This window comes from Macaca fascicularis, chromosome 7 (genome assembly GCF_037993035.2).
Source record: "Macaca fascicularis isolate 582-1 chromosome 7, T2T-MFA8v1.1".
Taxonomy (NCBI): Eukaryota; Metazoa; Chordata; class Mammalia; order Primates; family Cercopithecidae; genus Macaca; species Macaca fascicularis.
In genome coordinates, this window is record NC_088381.1 from 30,171,665 (window position 1) to 30,194,279 (window position 22,615).

General features: G+C 40.4%; 1 protein-coding gene and 1 non-coding gene across 6 annotated transcripts in view; one reads left to right on the forward strand and one right to left on the reverse strand.

Moving 5' to 3' along the window:
* WDR72 (WD repeat domain 72) overlaps positions 1-16,270 on the reverse strand; it is a 240,049-nt gene extending 223,779 nt beyond the window's left edge. For all 5 annotated transcript variants that reach the window (XR_012416259.1, XM_073998488.1, XM_065547944.2 and 2 more), the window contains exon 1: positions 16,226-16,270. The gene's annotated coding sequence lies outside the window, so the exon portion shown is untranslated. The remainder of the gene's footprint in view (positions 1-16,225) is intronic.
* A 4,556-nt stretch (positions 16,271-20,826) lies between these two features.
* On the forward strand, positions 20,827-20,933 carry LOC123574768 (U6 spliceosomal RNA). The gene has a single exon (XR_006699968.1). It is a non-coding gene; the product is annotated as a U6 spliceosomal RNA (small nuclear RNA).
* The last annotated feature ends 1,682 nt before the right edge of the window (positions 20,934-22,615 follow it).

Here is a 22,615-nt window from a genome sequence, read left to right on the forward strand (position 1 = left end):
CGGCTCACTGCAAGCTCCGCCTCCCGGGTTCACGCCATTCTCCTGCCTCAGCCTCCTGAGTAGCTGGGACTACAGGCGCCCGCCACCGCGCCCGGCTAATTTTTTGTATTTTTAGTAGAGACGGGGTTTCACCGTGGTCTCGATCTCCTGACCTTGTGATCCGCCCGCCTCGGCCTCCCAAAGTGCTGGGATTACAGGCTTGAGCCACCGCGCCCGGCCTCCCCTGTCTTGACCATCAGAAATTCTTAGGGATTTGCAATGTGAAATTCCTTTGATATTTCGGTTGTTCTTAAAAAAAAAAAAAGTCAAACAAAACAAGAGTAATAAACCTCTCATTCATCCAGGCTCCAACATGGCCTTTGTAGCCTTTAAAAGCTAAACGGACACTTCCTGATCCTCTCTCCATAAACACAATACCTGGCAAGAATAAGGAACAACAACACGCCATCACAGCTCCCGTCCTCCAGCCCACCTTCATCTTCTTCCCCGTAACAATTTGTGTTTATCTTTCTGACTTGTCTGAGGGTAGCAGAATAATGAGTATGATGCAAATGTGGTTTTGTGGGTGGTGTCTACTGGACACTGGAATTGTTTACCCTTGTCATAAATAGCTGTCTTCAGGGACACACCCAGACACTGAGTCTGTTTTACCAACCTCACAAACACAGACAAATCTCAAACCCCTGGACTGAGGACAGCCCACTAGAAACACAAGGATAAAGTCCCTGGTTACAATGCATGCATTTTAACAATAACATCCTAACCAGAATAAACACTAAGAGGAAAGTAAATATAGTAGAGCAGTGAATAAGATGAGCTTTGAGATAAAATCGGCCTGGGTTTGAATCTCGGATCTGCCGAGATTACAGTTATGTGACCTCTGTGAATTCCATCTCTTAAGTGGAGAAGAATCCCACCTACTTTCTTCAAAACTCATAGGCACTGTGAGGGACAAAGATGAATTACGTAAAGATTTTTTTTTTCCAGAAAACATACCTTGGTCTTCTTTAGCCCAGGAGGGAGTTTTGCTTTTAAATTTTGAGTTTAGGTGGAGATAAAAAGAGCTTTGGTGTGAAAATTGTACACTCAATTTGGAATTGTGCACTTTAAAAGTAGGCAGTTTATTAAATGCATTATAAATTTACCCTAATAAGCTTGATAAAACACATGAATAGATTGGAGAGAAGAGTAAGATGGTTTGGCCAGTGTCACACAGCTAGCTAGTAATTGGAAACAGCTTGGGAGAGGGCAAAGTTGAGCTTTATGAAGGAAAAAGGAACTCAAGGAAACTGAAGAAAGCCGGAGAAAGTAACTGGGTGTTCAGGTAGGCCAGAATGAGATCTACTTTAACCACAGCAGACTATGAAGCAAGCAGGCTCTGCAATCCATAGAGCCTGACTTCAGTCCATGAGAACATGCCAGTCCAAGCTGGCATGGGTCTCAGCAGAAGCCCTGTCCACCCAAAATCTATTTGAAAATGCCCCTGAAGCCGAAGTTATTATTTTATCAACAGATTGTAATTAGATCACTCCTTAGAAAAGGTAAAAAAAAAAAAAAAAAAAAAATTCCACGAGGTCAAAGAGTGTCCAAGGCATATTTAAATAACACATAACATTCTGTCTGGTCAACCCACTAGAACATGACTATTTCAGAATTAACTCCTAACCAACATCAACGCTAAGCTCCTACAAAAATGCTGTCACTGAGTAATTAACTGCTACTTAGTGAACTCTAGAAAATAACGTGTTTTAGATAGAGAATACCTTAGCAGGTAAAGTCAAAGCTGAAACAGCCCACAGATCAAAGGAGGAATTAAACAGATGTGCAAATTAATCTCTGAATTCCAAACACTCATGACCTGGAATATGTATAAAGCAAAACAGCCAAGAAATCACATCTCTTTCACTACATGGATGAGGTTTCCATCACAGTTCACAGCTCTTCCAGACTTATGAGTTGAAGATTTTCAGAGTATTACCTTCAGACTTCATCTCCTCTCTCAATAAGCTGTAGTGCAACAGAGCTGACACATTCAAAGAAAGGCCAAGTGTGTCTACTTCTAGTCATTGTCAAGGAGATGAGCATTAGATGTGGTAAGAGAAATATGAGAGAACAATTCAATTCTTTCTGGGTGGTAACTTCATTTTATTTATATTCAATTAGTGAACAAACAAACTCAAGAAACTACAATCCCCTTGTCTAAAGCTCAAAGTTCAGGCTTTAAGAAGGGGATATGTATTTAGCTTACACCACATTTAACCCTCTATTTACAGTGAAAGTCATTTCTTTTTTACTTAGATGTGGCTAACAAAAACAAAAAATACCATTGTCCTAGACCATTCTTAATTAAATTCAACAAATATGTATTGAGAACTAAATATAGCCACGTGGTGAGTTGGGCTGCAGAGAACACAAAGAACAGAAAAACACCATCCCTGTCCTCAAAGTATCTACCAGGGAGTCATCTTTTGATTAATTTTAACTAAGTATTCATGCTACTAGACAAAACAATTGTTTTGTGTGTGTATAAATTCTGCAAACCTATTTCTGGTCTCGAGTCATGTTTTTCTTTCCCATATCCAAAAACAATCTGGAAAACTGTTTGCCTAATATCTCTCTTTAAATTAACTTGCCTTATGTATTAATTAAACTTAGGTAAGAAGAAATTAAGCTATATAAGTATATTTTTTTTGGAATCATCTTAATCATAAGTGTCCATAAAATCGTGAGGTTTAATGTACAGGTTATATTTTTCAAAACACACATTAAAAGAAATACTTATCTATTAACATAAATACTTGGTATTTAAATAAAATCACATTGGGAAACTTGGCTTTCATCCTCTGTCATAGTCAAATCCTTTCCTCTACCTTTCAAAACTCCACCCTAACAGGTAATTCCTCATATCCCAGCACTCTTAGTTGATGATCCTTTCTTTCAATTAACCAAGAAAATCAAGTCTCTCACACATGAGCTTCCTCATTACTTCAACATTCCATCACTTTATCTTATTTTTAAGATTATTTTCTTCTGAGATATTCATACTAGTCTCTTCTGATAACACTTTTACCTTTATTCCAGATTTCATCTTCTGTCAACTCAATTACTTCCTTTATTAATACTTATTTATTTTGACTTCAACTGATTTCTCTTCTTTGGTCCCTTTGCCTTTGTTTACATATATTTAGTTTAAAAATATTCATTATCTGCTACATGTCAGAGACTGTGCAAGGATTCTAGGGATGTGGACAAGACAGACAAAGAAAGTCACAAACCTCAAGGAGTTTACTGGTGTCTAAGGAGGCAGGCCTGCCCTAAGTCATCCCACAGTGTGATAGGTGCTGTGTTAATGTATATGCAAGAGTGTCCAGGGAGGGAACACAATTAGAGCTTGAAGTCAAAATTGGGAAGGATTTCCCCCAGGGGAGGGAATAAAACTTCATTTTATTATACTTCTCAGATAATTGTGTGTTTTTTACAAATTCAAGGTTTGTGGCCACCCTGCCTCAAGCAAATCTATAGGCGCCATTTTTTCCAACAGCACGTGCTCACTTCATGTCTCTGCGTCACATTTTGGTAATTCTCATAATATTTCAAACTTTGTCATTTTTATTATATCTGTTGTGGTGGTCTGTGATCATAAATATCACCACTGTAATTGTTTTGGGGTGCCACAAATTATACCCATATAAGATGATAAACTTAATTGGTAAATTAAACTTTTGTTCTGACTGTTCCACCAACTGGCCATTCCCCTATCTCTCTCTCTCTCCTCAGTCTTCTCTGTTCCCTGAAACAAAACACTATTAAAATTAGGTCAATTAATAATTCTGTAACGGCCTCTAAGTGTTCAAGTGAAAGGAAGAGTTGCACTTTTCTCACTTTAAATCAAAGTCAGAAATGATTACGCTTAGTGAGGAAGACATGTTGAAAGTCAAGACAGGTCTAAAGCTAGGCCTTTTGCACCAGCCCATTAGCTAAATTGTGAATGCAAAGGAAAAGTTCTTGATGGAAACTGAAAGTGCTACTACAGTGAATACATGAATGATCAGAGACCAAAACAATTGCTGATATGGAGAAAGTTTTAATGATCAGGAAAGATGATCAAACCAGCCACAACATTCCCTTAAGTCAAACACTAATCCAGAGCAGCACTCTAACTCTCTTCAATTTTACGAAGGCTAAAAGAAGTGAAGAAGCTGCAGTGGAAAAGCTGGAAGCTAGCTGAGTTCATGAGATTGAAGGAAAGAAGCCTTCTCCATAACATGAAAGTGCAAGATGAAGCAGCAAGTCCTGATGGAGAAGCTACAGAAAGTGATCTAGAAGATCCAAGCTCAGATAATTAATGAAGGTAGCTACACTAAACAACAGATTTTCAATGTAGATGAAATGCCTTTTTATTGGCAGAAGATGCCATCTAGGACTTTGCTAACTAGAATGGAGAAGTCAACGCCTGGCTTCAAAGCTTCAATGGACAAGTTGACTCTCTTGTTAGGGGCTAATGCAGCTAGTGACTTTAAGTTGAGGCCAATGCTCATTTATCATTCTAACAATTCTAGGGCCCTTAAAAATAATGCCTGTGCTCTGTATATGGAACCAGAAAGTCTGGATGACAAAACATGTATTTACAGAATAGTTTACAGAGTATTTTATGCTCATTGTTGAGATCCACTGCTCAGGAAAAAAAAAAAATCCTTTCAAAACATTACTGTTCATTGACAATGCACCAAGTCAACCAAGAGCTCTGAGATGCACAAGAGATTAATGCTGTTTTCATGCTCGCTAACATAATATCCATTCCACAGCCCATGGATCAAAGAGTAATTTTGACTTTCGAGTCTTATTATTTAAGCTATACAATTTGTGAGGCTACCACTGCCATAGGTAGAGATTCCTCCGATATGCCTGGACAAAGTCAATTGAAAACTTTCTGGAAAGAATTCACCACTTTAGATGCCTTGAGAACATTTGTGATTCACAGCAGGAGGTCAAAATATTAACATTAACAGGAGTTGAGAAGAACTTGATTCCAACCCTCATAGATGACTTGGAGAGATTCAAAATTCCAGTGGAGGAAGTAACTGCAGACGTGGTAGAAATAGCAAGAGAACTAGAATTAAAAGTAGAGTCTGAAGAGGGACTGAATTGCTACTAGGTCTTGATAAAATGTAAATGGATGAGAAGCTGCTTCTTATGAATGAGCAAAGAAAGTGGTTTCTTGAGATGGAATCTACTCCTGGTGAAGATGCTATGAGCATAGTTGAAATGAAAACAAAACATTCAGAATATTACACAGACTTAGCTGGTAAAGTAGCAGGGTTTAAAAGTATTGACTCCAATTTTGGAAAAAGTTCTACTGTGAGTAAAATGCTATCAGACAGCATCACATGCTACAGAGCAATCCTTCACAAAAGGTCTGAGCACAGTGACATATGCCTGTAATCCCAGCTACTCAAGAGGCTGAGGTATGAGGATCTCCTGAGGCCAGGAGTTTGAGACCAGCCTGGGCAACACAGTGAGACTCCTTAAAAAAAAAAAAAAAAAAAAAAACGCTTTCATGAAAGGAAGAGTCAATTAATGCAGCAAACTTCATTATTGTCATATTTTAAGAAATTGCCAGAACCACCCCCAAACTCCAGCAAACCACCACCCTAATCAATTAGCAGCCATCAACATGGAGGCAAGACCCTCCTCCAGCAAAAAGTACAATTTGCAGAAGGCTCAGATGATCTTTTGTACTTTTTAGCAATAAGGTATTTCTAATCACAATATGCACATTATTACTTTAGATATTATATTATTGCATACTTAATAGGCTTTGAGATGCACTGGGAATCCAAAATAAATTGTGTGACTTGCTTTACTGCAATAATCACTTTATTAGAGAGGCTTGGAATCAAACCTACAATAGAACCCATGATATCTCCAAGATATGCCTGTAACGCCTAAGTTTAAATCACAAATCTTATACATTTGCTGGTTTTGTGACCCAATGAGCTTATTTGGTCATGGAAGGGGATCAACTGTCTATTGCACCTGGCTGTAATGAGTAAGGAGACAGCATGTACCAGTGGGTCAGGCCCTCCAGTCAGTGAGCCTGGATTCAAATGCCAACTCTACCAATCTATGTCCTTGGGAAGGTTACTTTACAACTCTGTGTTGGATTTTTATCAATAAAATGAGGATAAATAATATCAATCTAATACGGTTGATGTGAGTAAATAATCCTTGAAAACCATTAATTAATTAGTAAGCATTCAATAAATATTACTCTATTATCAGAAGGCTTTTAAAATCTCAAAATCTGTATGTAAATCCTGCTAAGTAAACAATATTAAGATAAATGAAATTCTTGTCACTTATAATTCTTCATTCTATCATTCATAACTTACAGTAGATCCCATCTATGAAGTGAATTAAGTAGGAAAGATAAAGATAAAACTTCAAAAGTATCAAATTGGCAAAGTAAAATAATTTAAATTTAAAAAAATTTTTGATTTTTTTCAAAAATCTACCACATTCTCATCTAATATAAGTTGAATTGAGCCTATCCAAAATTTATATGTTGAAGCCCTAACTCGGAGTACCTCCAAGTATGACCTTATTTGGACAGGGGTTCATTGTGGATATAATTAATTGAGGATGAGGTAATACTGGATTGGGATGAACTCCTAATCCAGTCTGACTGGTTGTCATATAAAACAAGGAAATGTGCAGACAGACACACACACAGAGAAAGTCAGGTAAAGGTGAAGGCAGAGGTTGGGGTGACTTCTACAGGCCAAGGAACACCAAAGATTGACAGCAAACCACTGGAAGCTAAGTGAGACATGGGACAGAATCTTCGTCTCTGCCTCAGAAGGAACCAACCCTGCTGACACTGTGATTTCAGACCTCCAGCCTCCAGAACTGTGAAACTACATTTCTGTTGTGTAAGTCACCCAGTGTGTGGTACTTTGTTATACATTCCTAGAAAAGTAATACAGCATTTGACAGACTTTGTTTCTTTTGAGTCAGAATGTAGATCTCAGTAACACATGTACCAACTCCTGAAACATATATTTAAATTTCAGTATGAATCACACAGTTGGTCATATATCAAAATCTATTCTTTACCTCTCTGTGTAATAAATCTCCTTTCCATCTACATTATCGGCTCCTTAAGAAAAGAATGTATTCATTTATTAATTCGATAATTAGTATCTAGTAAAGCCCTACTAAATGAAAGACGAAAAAACACAAGTTCCTGCCCTCTAGGAATTCACAACCTATAAGTCAAATCCTAAGTAAGTAAAGAACCAGCGTAAAGGAGGTTGGTAGAAGCATTTCCAAGGCACAACAGCAAAGCAAGTTTCACTCCCATGGCTGTCAATGGGTCATCCCTTACACTTTGGCTTCTCGTGGAAAAATCCTGTGTTCTTCCAAGGACTAGTTATCTTCTTCCTTGGCCCTGACATCTACTTCCCTTCTTTCAGTTTCAGCACAAGTTGACACTGGAAGTCAGTCCACTGTAATTATAACAATCCTTTTTTCCTCCCAGAATAAGCAAATGGCAGGCACTCCCATAGGCAGGAATATAGGCCTATATGGACAAGGCCTATTTGGAGAAGCCTCCCTAATGCCCACAATTCTGGTGTTTTCTGACTCTGTCCTACCAGCCAGGAACACCTGCCAGGGAAGACTTTAAACTCATCTTCTGCACTAAAGGATTCTAGCAGAAGCTAGGCCAAAACAGACTTTCATCAGCAAGGCTATGAATGCAGAATCCCAAGGTGGTCTGGAAAAAGTGGTAGAGGAAGTACAGAATTTGAGGCTCATAATCTGAAGGAACCGTAGCCTTTGTAGCCCTTGTGAACATCTTTGTGGATTTTCTGTCATGAGCCAAGGCAAGCCCCACCTCTGTTTCATAGTCCCTATCTCACCACTTTACTATTCAAAATTTTCTCTAGTCCTGGCTCTTCCTACTTCCCTTCTTCCTAAACACATCCCACCTTCTGTCTTCACTGTCCTTGCTTCTTTTCCTCAGTGTTAAGGCACAGGGTTATATGCTCAATTCAACAAGTGTTTACTGAATGCCAACTGTGTTGTAGACCTTGTGCTGGTGGCTTTCCCATGCATTTTCTCAAGTAATCTACACACCTACCATTACTGTTATTAGGAAAAGAAGACTTGGTAAATCTAAATCCCCCGGCTAGGATTACATCCCTAGATTTGTATGACCTCAAAGCCCATCCCACTTCTTAAAGGCCTTGAAAATAAGAGTTCATAATGATGACTTCATCATCTGTTTACACTTCCATACAGACAAGCCAGTCCACCTATTTCTTTAAAGAAAATGAAACAAAACAAAACAAACACAACTTAAATTCACCCACAAGGGTGGTTAGGATGCCAAATAACTCTTTAGTCTAAGAGTGACATGGCATCCACAATCACTCTTTAGTCTAAGAGTCTTAATCTATAAAACCTATTCATTATATATGTGGAAGTATATGCATGGGCCAGAGTGTTTTCGAAGCATCAGAACTTAATACAAAAACACTACAAAGCTCATTGTAATACTAGTGTCATGGAAAATGATTCATAATACACAATGTGAGATTTCCACATTGGGGTGATTTCAATGCAGTTTATGACATAAGAGGTAGCAGAGGGACACAGGAAAGGGCTTGCCTGAACCTACAGGCCAATAAAAACCAGGCAATATGTGGCACTACAGCACTTTCTAAAACATCCTGGCCTCTGCTTATTCTAAGAAAAAAAAGAAACCCTGGCAAAGGGGATCCCTCTTCTCTGCTTGATTTCTACTGACCAAAGATGTCACTGTCCAATGATATAAAGAAATTCTGTCCCTAAGGCATAAATAAATATCCAACACCTATAGTTCATAGTTGTAGAAGAGCCTGAGAGGCCTGGAATCGATCCAACCCATTTTAACTCACAAGAAACTACCTGGTAATACCTTGTTTGTATTTCTTGGAGGAGGGACACAAGAAACACTTATTTCATTCCACACAATAATTCACCCCAATCAGAGAGAGCACAGCAAGGGCAACAGCATCTCCCAGCTGCTGATTGCATCAAAGGCTTGCAGCACAAATTCAATTTTATGATGTTAATCTTAGCCTGCCACTCAGAAATTTTCTCTGAGGGATATGATTTTTCTCTGGATTTCATTTTAAGAATGATTTTCTTCATCCACAATCAATAAAGATATGTTTTCATCAAAAGACTCTATCTTGGCAGAATTCAATTGGCTATTTCAACCCCTTTTGGTGACACAATATTAATTAAAATAGTTTATGTTGCACCTCGACTGGAAAAAGAGGCAGTGAAAATAGCAGCTACTCAGAACACATGTTCTATATACATCAACATGGAAGGCAGAAAATAATTTTCTCCTTCCCCAGGCGACAGCTATTAGCTATTCAAGAGAGTTGCTCTAACTTGGTTTATCTCTGTGATCTCACTGGAAAAAAGAATGAAGTCCTTCCTGTTTATATTTTTTTTGTTCAATAGGAAATCAAAATGCATATAAAGAAGATACTTTAAATGCTTATATTCCAGTTCCTCAAGAAGAGGAGAAATAATTATCAGTGTGCCTATGTGACATAATGGGCTAGTAGGGATCACATTCGTTATTTCCCTTAACCGAAAATTGATGATGCTATTACAAATTCTTTTTATTTTCAATTTTAAATAATAATTACAGCTAAATGCATTGTATTTCTCAAAAGCAGGCATATAGAGTCTCAAAAACGGGCATATAGAATTAGCACAGGGTTTTGCACATTTAAGAAAGAGGAGAAAACTATGCAATGCATTACAGAAAATAAAGCAATTTTGTCTTAACAGTGGTTTGGGAAGTGGCAGTTAATTCATTTAACACAGATTTATGAAGGACCTACTGTGTTCTTGACTCTGTTCTCCTCTTGAGAATGAGATGAAGGCCCCCCTTCCTGTCCCATGATGCTGACAGATCATGGGGCCTCCATTACTACAGGGAGAGAAAGGGTAGGCCTGGTTCCCACAAAGCAGGTAGAGAGTGCAGCAGAAGCTGCACTTAACCCTGCTGGGAGGAGATCAAGAAGAGTTTCTCCAAGGAAGTCCAATTACTGAAATATTCAGCTGGTAATTTACATATGCTGTCTAATAAAGTGGGAGGCATAGCTCAGTCTCTAATAGAAAAGGTAGTCTCTATCAACCACACCTTCTCACTTCCCCATTCTAAAATTCATGACTCCTCTTAACATAAGAAAGTGGTAACAAAGAAAGTAGGGGTACTGATACCCTAAGAAGAATATGGATTTCACAGGACTTTGGGTAGATATCACTCAACAGTGCATTTATTCAAAGAATGGCTTTAATTTGTGACTGTTCAAAGCATACTTTTTGCTGGATTTATATTTAAAACAAAGAAAAGCATCAAATTAAGGAACAGCATGGAAATTTACAGACATCTAGTTCAAGTCCCTATTTTATAAATTAATAAAGCAACCTAAAGGTACAATGACTTGGTTAAAAGCAGAGAGTGAACCAGAGTTTAGATTTGTCTAGATATTTGACCAGATATAACAAGCCCTAGACAGAGAGATTACACTGTTCTCCAAAAAGTCTGTGTAAATGTGTACACTGATGCTGGGAAAAAAATTGGTTAAAAAAAGAAGAAAGCTCCCAGCAGCATCAGAATCACCTGTGAGGCTTATTAAAATGCAGATTCCTAGGCCCCGCACTGGATGAAATGAATCCGAGCTTTTAAGGGATAAAGTGCAAGAATTTAAATTTAAACTAGTTATCCAAAGTAATTCTTACTCAAATTAGAGTCTAAGGAACTTGAATCTATCTCGGAGACTTGAATCTATCTCGGCATCCCCATCCGCATGTATAACACGATCAATGAAATATTCAAATTAATTAATGAATTGAAGCAAAATATACTGAATGAATGAATGACCAAAAAGAACAATTCCCACAGAAAGCTCTTACTCATGATAGGTCTTCATGATCTAGGAAGAACCAATCCCTGGCCTGATCTGGGCCTTCCATAGCCAACAGGCCTACCCAGGCACCCTAACCTCAAATGACCAAAGCCTAAAGTAATTAAATTCTCTTACTGTCTACTACTGCCTACATGGAATGTAGAATTTTTCCATTTTTGAGGGCATTGCAAAAAAACTGCATAAGGTCTTCTCTTTGAAATCCATGTAGAGAAAATGACCTAAAGGAGAAAACTCTAAGTATTTAATTGTTCAGCAAATTGGCACAATCTTTGCAAGAGGAAAAACTCATGCATGATCAAGTTGGAATTTCAAGGCAAGTTCTTCCAAATATAGATGGATTTTAAAAGCTAACAATACTAAAGGAAAATCACAAAAGTGTAAAATTCTATAACCAATTCCTTCCAAAATGTTCAGTTTGCATGTTAGGGCTCCAAACTAATGAATCAGTTTTTACTATACCCTCCACACCAAAATGTTTTCTTAGAGTCAGTTCAATAGCTCAAACTGAAGCAATGACTGGAGCAGGAAACACGGCCCAAAAAAATGGCCACAGATCTTACCATGTAAATGTAAGAATGTGGACTTATCCAGCAAGAGAACAACTCAAAGACGGAGGAACTCCTTTCACAGAGCCTGGCCCCAAAACATAGGCTAACAACATAGCCTTAGTAAAAAGAAAGTTTACGGTGGTTGGAAAAGAAGGTTAGTGGTGGTGGAAGCATATAATCTCATATTTCATTCTAAACAACCAGAACAGTTAAAACGTTTCTTGGCCTGCTTTTGTAATATGCATGAAAGGCTTAAATCCCATCTAGATTTAGAGTAGTGTTTCCCTGTCTCTAAACAAGAGAATGAGAGGGATGGAAGGCACAACTTTGGTTGCACCAGGTAGATTAGTGTTTTATATACAACTAAGTCTTCCAACTGTGTTGTGAGCTAGATACTCTTATAGGCTAGGCTTGAAGATTAAATCACTACCTAATAATGTAAAATAATAGTAAGATCCCCATTTTACACATGAGAAAACTATAGCTCAGAGGTCAATTTGCTAAGGTCCCATAGTCAGTAAAAGATGGGACACAAGGGGACAGTTTGCCATGATTTGCAGTTGTCATGTTCTCTCTCCCCAGCATACCTTCACACAAACTTCTGCCTTGACCTGAAGTGCTTTTACTCAGTACTTACACCTGGCAAACGTCCACAAAACTGGAAATTTCAAAACTAGAACTAAATTTTCACGGCTTTAAGCTTGCCCTGGTGGATGTTTAGCACTCCTCAACTCCCAGCCTCCCCTTTGCTACTTTTATCAGGGCACTTATTACTCTGCTCTACTTATTCCTGTTACCTGAACTATTCCATGAATGTATGCTTAGAGGGCAGGAGGCCAGGGTGGGGGGGGGGGTCCCTTCTTCTCTTTTGCACTCTGCTGGCAGCGAGCTTTACATATAACAATACATAAAAAATGTGGAAAGGGGAGCCAGAGACTTAACGTATTCGTTATGCATGAATATGGTATGGCTTCAATAGCCGCCTCTCTTTGCTCCTCCTTCTTGTCCCAGACAAGTCAGTTTGTAAATGTTCATCTTGAGAGGAACTCTGAAGTATACACAAAGAGCAAAAGACAGATGGAAAAAAAATATCCTTGGCTATAGATATGCATTCTCATTTATACTAAAGCGATCTAAAATCATATGAGCTTTCAGGACTAATATGGTTTGGCTTCATCCCCACCCAAATCGCATCTTGAACTGTAGTTCCCATAATCCCCACAAGGGGTGGGAGGGACCCAGTGGGAGGTAATTGAATCATGGGATGGTTTCCTCCATGCTGTTCTCGTGATAGTAACTTCTCGCCAGATCTGATGGTTTCATAAGGGAGGGGCTTCCCCCTTTGCTCGGCACTCATTCTGTCTCCTGCCCCCCTTTAAAGAGGTGCTTTCTGCCATGATTGTAAGGTTCCTGAGGGGTCCCCAGCCATGTGGAAATGTGAGTCAGTTAAACCTCTTTTCTTTGTAAATTACCCAGTCTTAGAGCAGTATGAGAAACGACTAATACATGGGCCTTCACAACTCACTGCCCACTCACAAGCAACCAAATGTCAATTAACCAAAAAGTTGATTGGTTCAGTAAATTACATCTCCCTCATCCTGTACTTGCTTATTGTTTTAAACACTTATTGTGTAGGGCTTTACACTTCTCCCAGTTAAATTTCAAATTTGTTAAAAAAAAAAAAGAAAGGAAAAGTCAGTGTCAAAGCAAACAGTTGCTACCATTTACTGACTATATGTTAAGTTGTAGATACTGTGCTGCTTACATTACAGGCATTGCTTCATGCGGTCCTCATAATATCAACATGCATTATTATCACTATTCTAAACATGAAGAAAATGAGTCTTGGAAAACATAAGTAACTTGCCTAAGGTCAGAGCTAGGAAACAAACAGATCCATCAGTCTATGGAAAAACTCACATTCTTAATCACTGCACTATACTGGTTAGGTGGGGCAAAGGTGGTGGTCAGCATGTGAGGATACCCTCTGGAAATGAGAGCAAATTCTAGAATCAGTGTTCCCCTAGAGCAATGATATCTAGCTCTGTAAATGAAAATTTGCATTTTTTAGGAAAGTTCAAAGGGGCCCAAATGTCTTTTTAGACTAAAGATAACTCTCTCATTTTGAAGATAAACATGACACATGTAAATTAAGAAACTCCTGGGTTCCCAAAGTTAATTAGGAGGAGGACTTGCAAGGACTTCAAAGCTGACCTGGGGCTAGACCTCAGTGCACAGATAGCTACTTTTAGTCCAGGTCTCCACCACAGCTGTCTGCTTCCAATTCAGCCTACAGAAGAACGGAATCTACAAAGCTTAACAACTGGGAAAAAATAACCATACATACAGAAAAGGCCTCCAGAAAGGTGCCTTTTATGATATACTGATAGAATTATTCCTAAAGGGCCGGGCACGGTGGCTGATGCCTGTAATCCTAACACTTTGGGAGGCCGAGGCAGGTGGATCACTTGAGATCAGGAGTTCGAGACCAGCCTGGTCAACATGGTAAAACACCATCTCTACTAAAAATACAAAAATTAGCCAGGCATGGTGGCGGGCACCTGGAACTCCAGCTACTGGAGAGGCTGAGGCAGGAGAATCGCTTGAGTCCGGGGGCCGGAGGTTGCAGTGAGCTGAGACAGCACCACTGCATTCCTACTTGGGAGACAGAGTGCGACTCCATCTCAACAACAACAACAACAAAAATTAAAAGAATTATTCATAAAGGACGCCCCCTATTGTGAGCAACATTATTACTCACATTATTATTATTAAATAACAGCAATTTCGAGTACATGAATTGTCAAACTACAAAGGTATCTGAATGCAACAAACTTGAAATCTTAAAATATTACTGATACCATTACTTTCAAGGTTCCTTTAAGTTATTTCACAAGTCAAATGCACTCTTCTATTCCAGGAGGCATGTGTAAACTAGAACATCAGATTTCTAAAGCATTCAGTTCATTGGGTAGAGACAGTTAATGGAAGATTTTACACACAGGGAGAAACTTAAGAGCCCCTCCCCTCCCTTCCCCTCCTTCCCCTCCCCACTCCCCTTCCCCCTTCTCCCTCTCTCCACACGGTCTTTCTCCCTCACCCAGGCTGGACTGCAGTGAAGCACGCAATCATCGCTCACTGCAACCTCGACCTCTCAGGCTCAAGCCATCCTACTCCCCCAGGCTCCCTAGTAGCTGGGATTATGTAGTAGACGGATGCACAGCACCACACCCAGCTGATTTTTGTAGAGATGAAGTTTCGCTATGCTGTAAAGGCTGGTCTGGAACTCCTGAGCTCAAGCGATCCACCCTCCGTGGCCTCCCACAGTGTTTGAATTACAGGCATGAGCCACAGCGCCCAGCCTAGTTAATATTTTCTTGACAAAATACTTATAATTTTAAAATATCTTTTCCAAAAGAAGTGAAAGCATTGGAACGCAATATAGAATATTAATTTTTTTGGTTACAAAAATAATCACTTTACTAGACACCTTCAATGGCAGTTCCCCTTTCTCCTACAGTCTTTTGCATTCTTTACAGAAGACTCTATTGGCACATTTTAATATTGAAGGAATAAAAAAAAAATACAAAGGAACAAGTGATGTTTACAAAAAAGCTGCACAAGACCAACTTAACCACAAGTACTTGCATGACAGAAGTGGTCGCTTTCCTTTTCACTGGTTTGTAAGTGGTGAGAGCTAAACAGGAAAGAAAAGAATGGCTCTTTGGCAGGTGACAATGGGAAGGGCTGGAGGAAAACACTTCAGGTAAAAAGATCCCCAACAGGTGACCTAGTCTCCAATCGTTGACCTTGAACTCACTTAGCACAAAACCGGGGGGGGGGGCGGTGGGGGGAGGCGCAAAGACAGATGTACCATACACCTACGTTTTGTTTAACAGAACATCGTTAACTGTATTGAAATGGATACAAAAATGCTTTAATAAGTGAGGAAGATGGTATAAGGAAGCACTTGTTCCCAAAGGAAGTATTCCCAGTGCATCACGTTTTCCAGATTCTGTCAGCACAGACAGTCCCCCCTTTATCTTCCCGCCTCTCATCCAACCTTACAAGTGGCGAAAGTCTTGTCCCCGCAGTCTTTACTGCGGACTCTGCCCAAGTGGCAGAGCAAGGAAAGTTTTGCCAGCCTCCGTCCCCACAGCCCCAAGCAGTCACACCCCAGCAGGCTTAGGCCCACCCGGTCGTTTTCCCTGCCCCTGAACTCAGCTTTAAAATTAATTCGACCTAAAATTAAAGTTTTACAAAATAAATAAATAAATAAAATTAATTCAATCGATTCCCGAGTTCCAAGAAATCATCCTAACAGTGAAAGGCAGGTCCCTAAACGTTATCTGGGGTAGACTCCTCCCAGGAGCACAGGTAGGGATACTGCGAGATGAGCGGCTTGGTTCACTCCTGATGCCACATCTGGAAAAGAGTTTGAAGAGGGACTTTTCCAATTTCCAAGTGCAAGAACTTTGAGCAAAAGGAAGGGGTTAGAGACAGCGCTGCGCACGCCCACCCTTTTTCTCCACCCAGCTGTATCCAAGCGCGGGCCGTCCCCTCCTGCGCCGGGCTCGGAGGGCGGGAAGGCGCGCCGCTGCACCAGCCAGGGGCAAACGAAGACCCCCAGCCTGGGACCCGGCAGCCCGACCTGAGCTCTGGGGGTGCCTGCCTTACCTGAGCCGAGGGGCGGCGGAGCAGCGGAGGCCTGGGCTGCGGACCGGCAGCTGGCGGGTCTCGCCCCTGGGATCACCGGTCCCGGCCCCGCCCCCGCCCCGGTCAGCCCCGGCCGGCCCCGCCCCGGTCCTGCCCCCGCAGCGCGCGAACCCGGCTAGCTCTGGCCCTAGCCGCCCGAGGGCCGGGCGCACCCGCTCTCCCCTCCTGCTGCCCTGACCCGCCGCCTCCCTCCCTCCTTCTCTCACCTGCGGTGGCGGCTGGGAAAGGCCGGCCAGCAGCCTGCGGTTGCCTGTCCTCTCAGGGCTGGAGAGAGTTAGCGGGGATTAGATCAAAAGAGCCCAGATGACGTGAACTGTTGACCCCAGGCATTAGCAGAGACGAGGCCTCAACCTTTTTTGTTTGTTTTGTTTTGCTTTTTGTTTGTTTTTGGGGATACACAGTAGGTGTATATATTTATGGGGTATATGCCATATTTTGATACAGACAAACAGTGTGTAATAATTACATCAGGTTAAATGAGGTTTCCATCACCTCAGCATTTATCCTTTGTGTTACAAACAATCCAATTGTACTTTTAGTTATTTTTTAACTGTACAGTTATTATTGACTACATTCACCCTGTTGTGCCACCAAATAGTAGGTCTTACTCCTTTTTTCTATTTTTTTCTACCCATTTACCATTCCCACCTCCTCCCACTCCCCCACCCCTGACTACCCTTCACAGCCTTTGGTAACCATCCTCCTCCTCTCTATCTTCCATGAGTTCAATTGTTTTAATTTTTAGCTCCCACAGATAAGTGGGAACATGTGAAGTTTGCCTTTCTGTGCCTGACTTATTTCACTTAACATAATGATCTCCAGTTTCATCCATGTTGTTGTGAATGACAGGATCTCATTTTTTATGGCTGAATAGTACTCCACGCTGTATATGTACCACATTTTCCTTATCCGTTTATTGGTTGATGGACAACTTAGGTTGATTCAAAATCTCGGCTATTGTGAACAGTGCTGCGATAAACATGGGAGTGCAGATATTTCTTTGATACACTGATTTTCTTTCTTTTGGATATATACCTAGCAACGGTATTGCTGGATTATGTGGTAGTTCTAGTTTTAGTTTTTTGAGAAAGCTCCAAACTGTTCTCCATAGTGGATGTACTAAGGAGCTTAAACAACTCAATAGGAAAAAATATAATAACTCAGTTTAAAAATGGGCAAAAGGCCGGGCACAATGGCTCACGTTTGTAATTCCAGCACTTTGGGAGGGCGAGGTGGGCAAATCACTTGAGGTCAAGACCAGCCTGGAGTTCGAGACCAGCCTGGCCAATATGGTGAAACCCTGTCTCTACTAAAAGTACAAAAATTAGCTGAGCATGGTGGTGTGTGCCTGTAGTCGATGCTACTCCAGAGACTAAGGCAGGAGAATCGCTTGAACCCGGGAAGTGGAGGCTGCAGTGAGCTGAGATCACACCACTGCACTCCAACCTGGGTGACAGAGTGAAACTCCATCTCTAAATAAATAAATAAATATAAAAATAGACAAAAGACCCAAAAAGATATTTTTCAAAAGAAGACGTACAAATGACAAACAGGCATATGAAAAGGTGCTCAACATCATTGATCATCCGAGAAATGCAAATCATAACTACGATGGGATATCATCTTACCCAAATTCAAATGGCTCATATCCAAGACAGGCAATAACAAATGCTGGCAAGGATGTGGAGGGAAGGGAACCCTCATACACTGTTGGTGGCAATATAAATTAGTACAACCACTATGGAGAGTAGTTTGAAGGTTCCTCAAAAAAATGAAAATAAAACTACCATATGATCCAGCAATTCCACTGCTGGGTATATACACAAAAGAAATCAGTATACCCAAGATCTTTTGATAAGAGATGGAAGGACGTTTTCCTCAAGACTGCATGGGCATGGTGGCTCATGCCTGTAATCCCAGCGCTTTAGGAGGCTGAGGTGAATGGATTACTTGCTCCCAAAAGTTTGAGACCAGCCCGGACAATAGGAGGAGACCCCCATCTCCACAAAAAATACAAAAATTAGCCAGGCTTGGTGGCTGCGCACCTGTAGTACCGGTTCCTCTGGAGGCTGAGGCAGGAGGGTCACTTGAGTCTGCGAATTCAAGGCTGCAGCTAGCCCTGATTGTACCACTGCACTCCAGCCTGAGACACAGAGCAAGACTCTATCAAAAACAAACAACCAAAAGCAAAAAACCCACAAAACAAAAAATGCAGCCTCTGAATAGGGAAAAGACATTACAAGTATCAACAGTGGGTGAAAAATTCAACAATGAAACCAGCATCCTAGCCTGCTGTGGATAGACTAAGTACCTGAACTGAATGACTGGGTGGTTTAGTAAAATGTGGGGTGGGGAGACACTGCTTTTTTTTTTTTTTTAAGGTTTCTCAGTTACATGACTTTACCCTCCAAATCCTATTGACTCCTTAGTCTTGGATTCTAAGACTCCTAGAAGCAGGTTGGGAGAGATTTTAACTCCTCCTTTTATTCACTGATACCTGGTTTCCAAAATATTAAGGACATTTGGCCAGGCCCAAGGAAGATCACTGGTTTTCCATCTCTTAAACTTCACATATCCTGGGTCTTCCTGCATGCAATGTTTCCTACTAGAGCACTCCTCTCGCCTTCTGCATCCTCTGGGACTGGTTCATTTCTTTTCTGGATTCTCACTTCCCTCCTGCAGGTTAGGTGTGCTTGTTACTCACTCCTAATGACCTTGCTTCCTCTGTCATTACACTTGTCACGACTGACTACCATTGCTTGTGCATTGGCCTCCCCTGCTTGACTGTAAGCTCTGTAAAGGCAGGAGCACCAAGCACACAGGAGATACAGAATAAATGTTGCTGAATGATGTGCCTGTGACAGTCAATGGTTAAGGCACTCCCAGCCATCAACTCTTTAATGAATTTCCCTCACCAATCCTTTCCTTCTAAGTCTGCAGGTTCTTACATCAAAGTTAATATCCCCACATATCACCTCATCCCCAAACCTTCATCCTACCTCTTGAGCAGAGCCTTCTCCGTAGTCTTCATAGTTGCAAGTGTAGAAAGAGGTCTAGACCTAGTTGCTCTTGTCTGAGCTCTGCCGTAGTTATCTGAGTGGTCTTAGAGACCCTTGATCTCGCTGTGTCTCAGATCAGGGCTGGTTTATCCATTAGGGACAGTGCCCAGGATCCATGATAATTTGGGGACCCACACAATGAGGGCAGAGAGAAAAGAACAAAAGAACATTTTTTAAGTCAAAGAAAGTCTTGTAATATATAATTTTAATGTATTGGTCTTTGTACCAATGTAGTCACTGAACATGTTGAACTTTACCCAAGTCCTATGATCCTGGAAAACATGGAGGGTTAAAGGAACCCTCCCACCCGTTAGTGTTCTAGAAAACAGCTTATACAAGGAAAGATCCTCCCCATGTGACTTCGATAAGACTTGCTGATGCCAACCTTGTTTTTTTTTTTATGACAAAGCTGAACATAGACGCTCCACTGTTTCATTCTTATGCATCATTAATGATTAGCTGAACTGCTTCAACCACTGACCAATGTGGACAAAATATCTGCTACCTTGACTTGACCCAAGATTAGTTAGAATTCTCTCTGTCCCCTGGCCCCTGAGCTTTGACCTGCCCTTTGCCTGAGCCATCATACAACCCATCCTTAAGAGCCCTTCCTGAAAATAGGGTGATCATAGGGTAGAATTTTCTCTTTTCTACCGTAAGATCATTCACCCTAACTCATCCCACTTTTCAACATCCTGTTATTTCCAGCATTGTTTATTCCTTCCTAGAAAAGAAAAGACCTTTTCTGCCTAACCTTTGAGAGGTTTGCATATCTCAGGATTAAAGTTTTCTTCCAATTGTGATAGTCCTCCTCCTCCTATTGAAAGTCACTTTCTCTCCATTGCAATACTGCTTTAGAATAGAAGTCCTTGCTCACCCAAGTCTGTATTTTTAATTCGATATTGTAAGATATAATTTTTAATATTGTTTATAAATGAAGAGGCCTCCCCAAAGCAAAAATGCCCATTAAAATCATAATGTGAACCTGCCTCGGATTCCTCACTGTTAAATGGAGAAGCTGAATTAGGTAGACCAAGATACCTTTTGCCAAAATTAATGAGTTCAGAAGCACAATTATGGTGTGCTCTTGGTTAGTCAGGAGGAAGCAACTGACAGAATGACACGCCCACCTCATTTGTTATACCATCTTATTCATTGCTACTTCTTTGACTGGACTCAGGGCTGTTCCAGTGCCTGCCTTTTGGGATAAAATAGAGGTCTCTAAGGCTTCATTTCTGAAAGTTCCAGCACACAAATAATACCTTTGATTGTGTACCAACCTATATGTATTTCTTGGGTCCTGACACAGTGGATATTGGTTATAGCAATAGTTTGTCCCTTCCTCCCTCCATTTCTTGTTTTCTTATTCATATAGTATATGATATTATAACTGAAAAACCTCCATAAGTTCTAAAGTAAAAACAACATGATATGCAATTTGATACCTCACCCATTCAGATGAAATTTCATAATTTCCCCACTTCTTTAAGAAGAGCTCACTTTGTGCTTGCTTCGACAGCACATACAGTAAAAATGGAATGATACAGAGAAGACCAGCCTCTGCCTTGCACAAGGATGACATTCAAATGTATGAAGCATTCCATTTTCCAAAGTGAAATAAATCATAATTTTTTTAAAAAAACAAAGGATTGGACTTTTAGTATAATTTGTTTTCCAAGATTAAATATACATTAAAATAAATATATAGAAGAGGAAGAGAAAAATATTTATCCCAAACTATAGCAATCTAAAACAACCTTTAGTATCCTTTTTTCAGTGTATTTCTTTCTTGCCTCTTTGAAAAAGTACTTGTTTATGTATTTGTAATGTTATACAGATACAATTTATATCCTTTTCCTTAAACATTACATTATAAGAAGTTTACCTTGTTGCTCCACTGTCTTCATAATCATCCTTTTTAGTAGCCGCATAATAGACCGTCAAATAGATGCTTTGTAATATGCCTGCTTCCCAATTGCTGGGCATTTGTTTCCAAATTTTAACTAAAATATGCTGTGTGGAGTATTTTGTTAGCACAGATATCCAGAAGCGGAATATTAAATCAAAATGTATCCCTATTTTTTATGCCTCTCCATCCATCTTTCCAAGTTGATTTTTAATAGTTGGAGTAAATGCTTCCATCAGTGTGTGAGAGCCAATTTCTCCACCAAGGAAATATTTAACTGGGGATTAAATATACATATTCTCAGTATTTTCAGATTTGATGTACTAAATTGACTATTAACTCCATGAGGGGCTATGTCTGTTTGTTCACCATCTTACTTCCTTGCTCAGTAATTATTTTGTACATAGTGAATAGAAGACTAAATGAAGGAAAAATTGTATCTTATCACACTGTTGAACGAACTGCATTTTGGAATGCAAGGAACCAACATAGTTTGTAAGTGCCGTAAAACCTCCTGATTTTTCCTTGGTCTTAATCCTTGGCCTGAGAAGTGGTCATTAAAAACTCTTCTGGAATTGCCATTCAAGATGGGGTTAAGTAAAATTGGAGGTTCTAAAGCAATGTTTCTGAAAAGGCCTTTTCTCCTTTGAATAAAGAAAAATGAATAGTACACTAATATCTCAAACCCAGACATTGATGTTATCGCCTAAACTACAAAGAATTTTTGGGAAGTATTGTGCCTATTTGGCCTTGTTTCCAGTGTGTGAATTTCTATACTGTCGAGGCACAGATAGCCTCAACACAGCATGATCAAAACTGGTCTAATAGTAAACTCGGAATGACATCCTATTTAAAGAAACACAGCGCCCCTAATACATGCCCCTAGAGGAGATGCATATGAGACCAACTGCCTTGGACAGCAAGACTGTGTTCAGTGTAACAGTTGGGAGAGGATGAAGAGAGCCTGCCCTCTGTCTCTCTCTCTAGGTGATGGAAGGGGACGTGCAGTTAATCCTTAGTTTAGGACAGAAGGAAGAACAAAAAGAAAGGAACCACAAGGATTCCCTTAACTTGCTCGTTCCTTGCATCTTTATTTCTCCCAAAGGAAAGCAAGTTAGAGCTTACACATCAGCAGGAAGAGCAAACTGGCAGCTGAAAGCCAAACTGGACACTGGAAGGCGACTTGTTTGGTTGGCCTGGTATTGGTGCTGTTATTCTTTTTGTTTTGTTTTGTTTTGTTTTGTTTTTCGAGACGGAGTCTCGCTCTGTCGCCCAGGCTGGAGTGCAGTGGCACAATCTCGGCTCATTGCAAGCTCCGCCTCCCGGGTTCATGCCATTCTCCTGCCTCAGCCTCCAGAATAGCTGAGACTACAGGCGCCCACCACC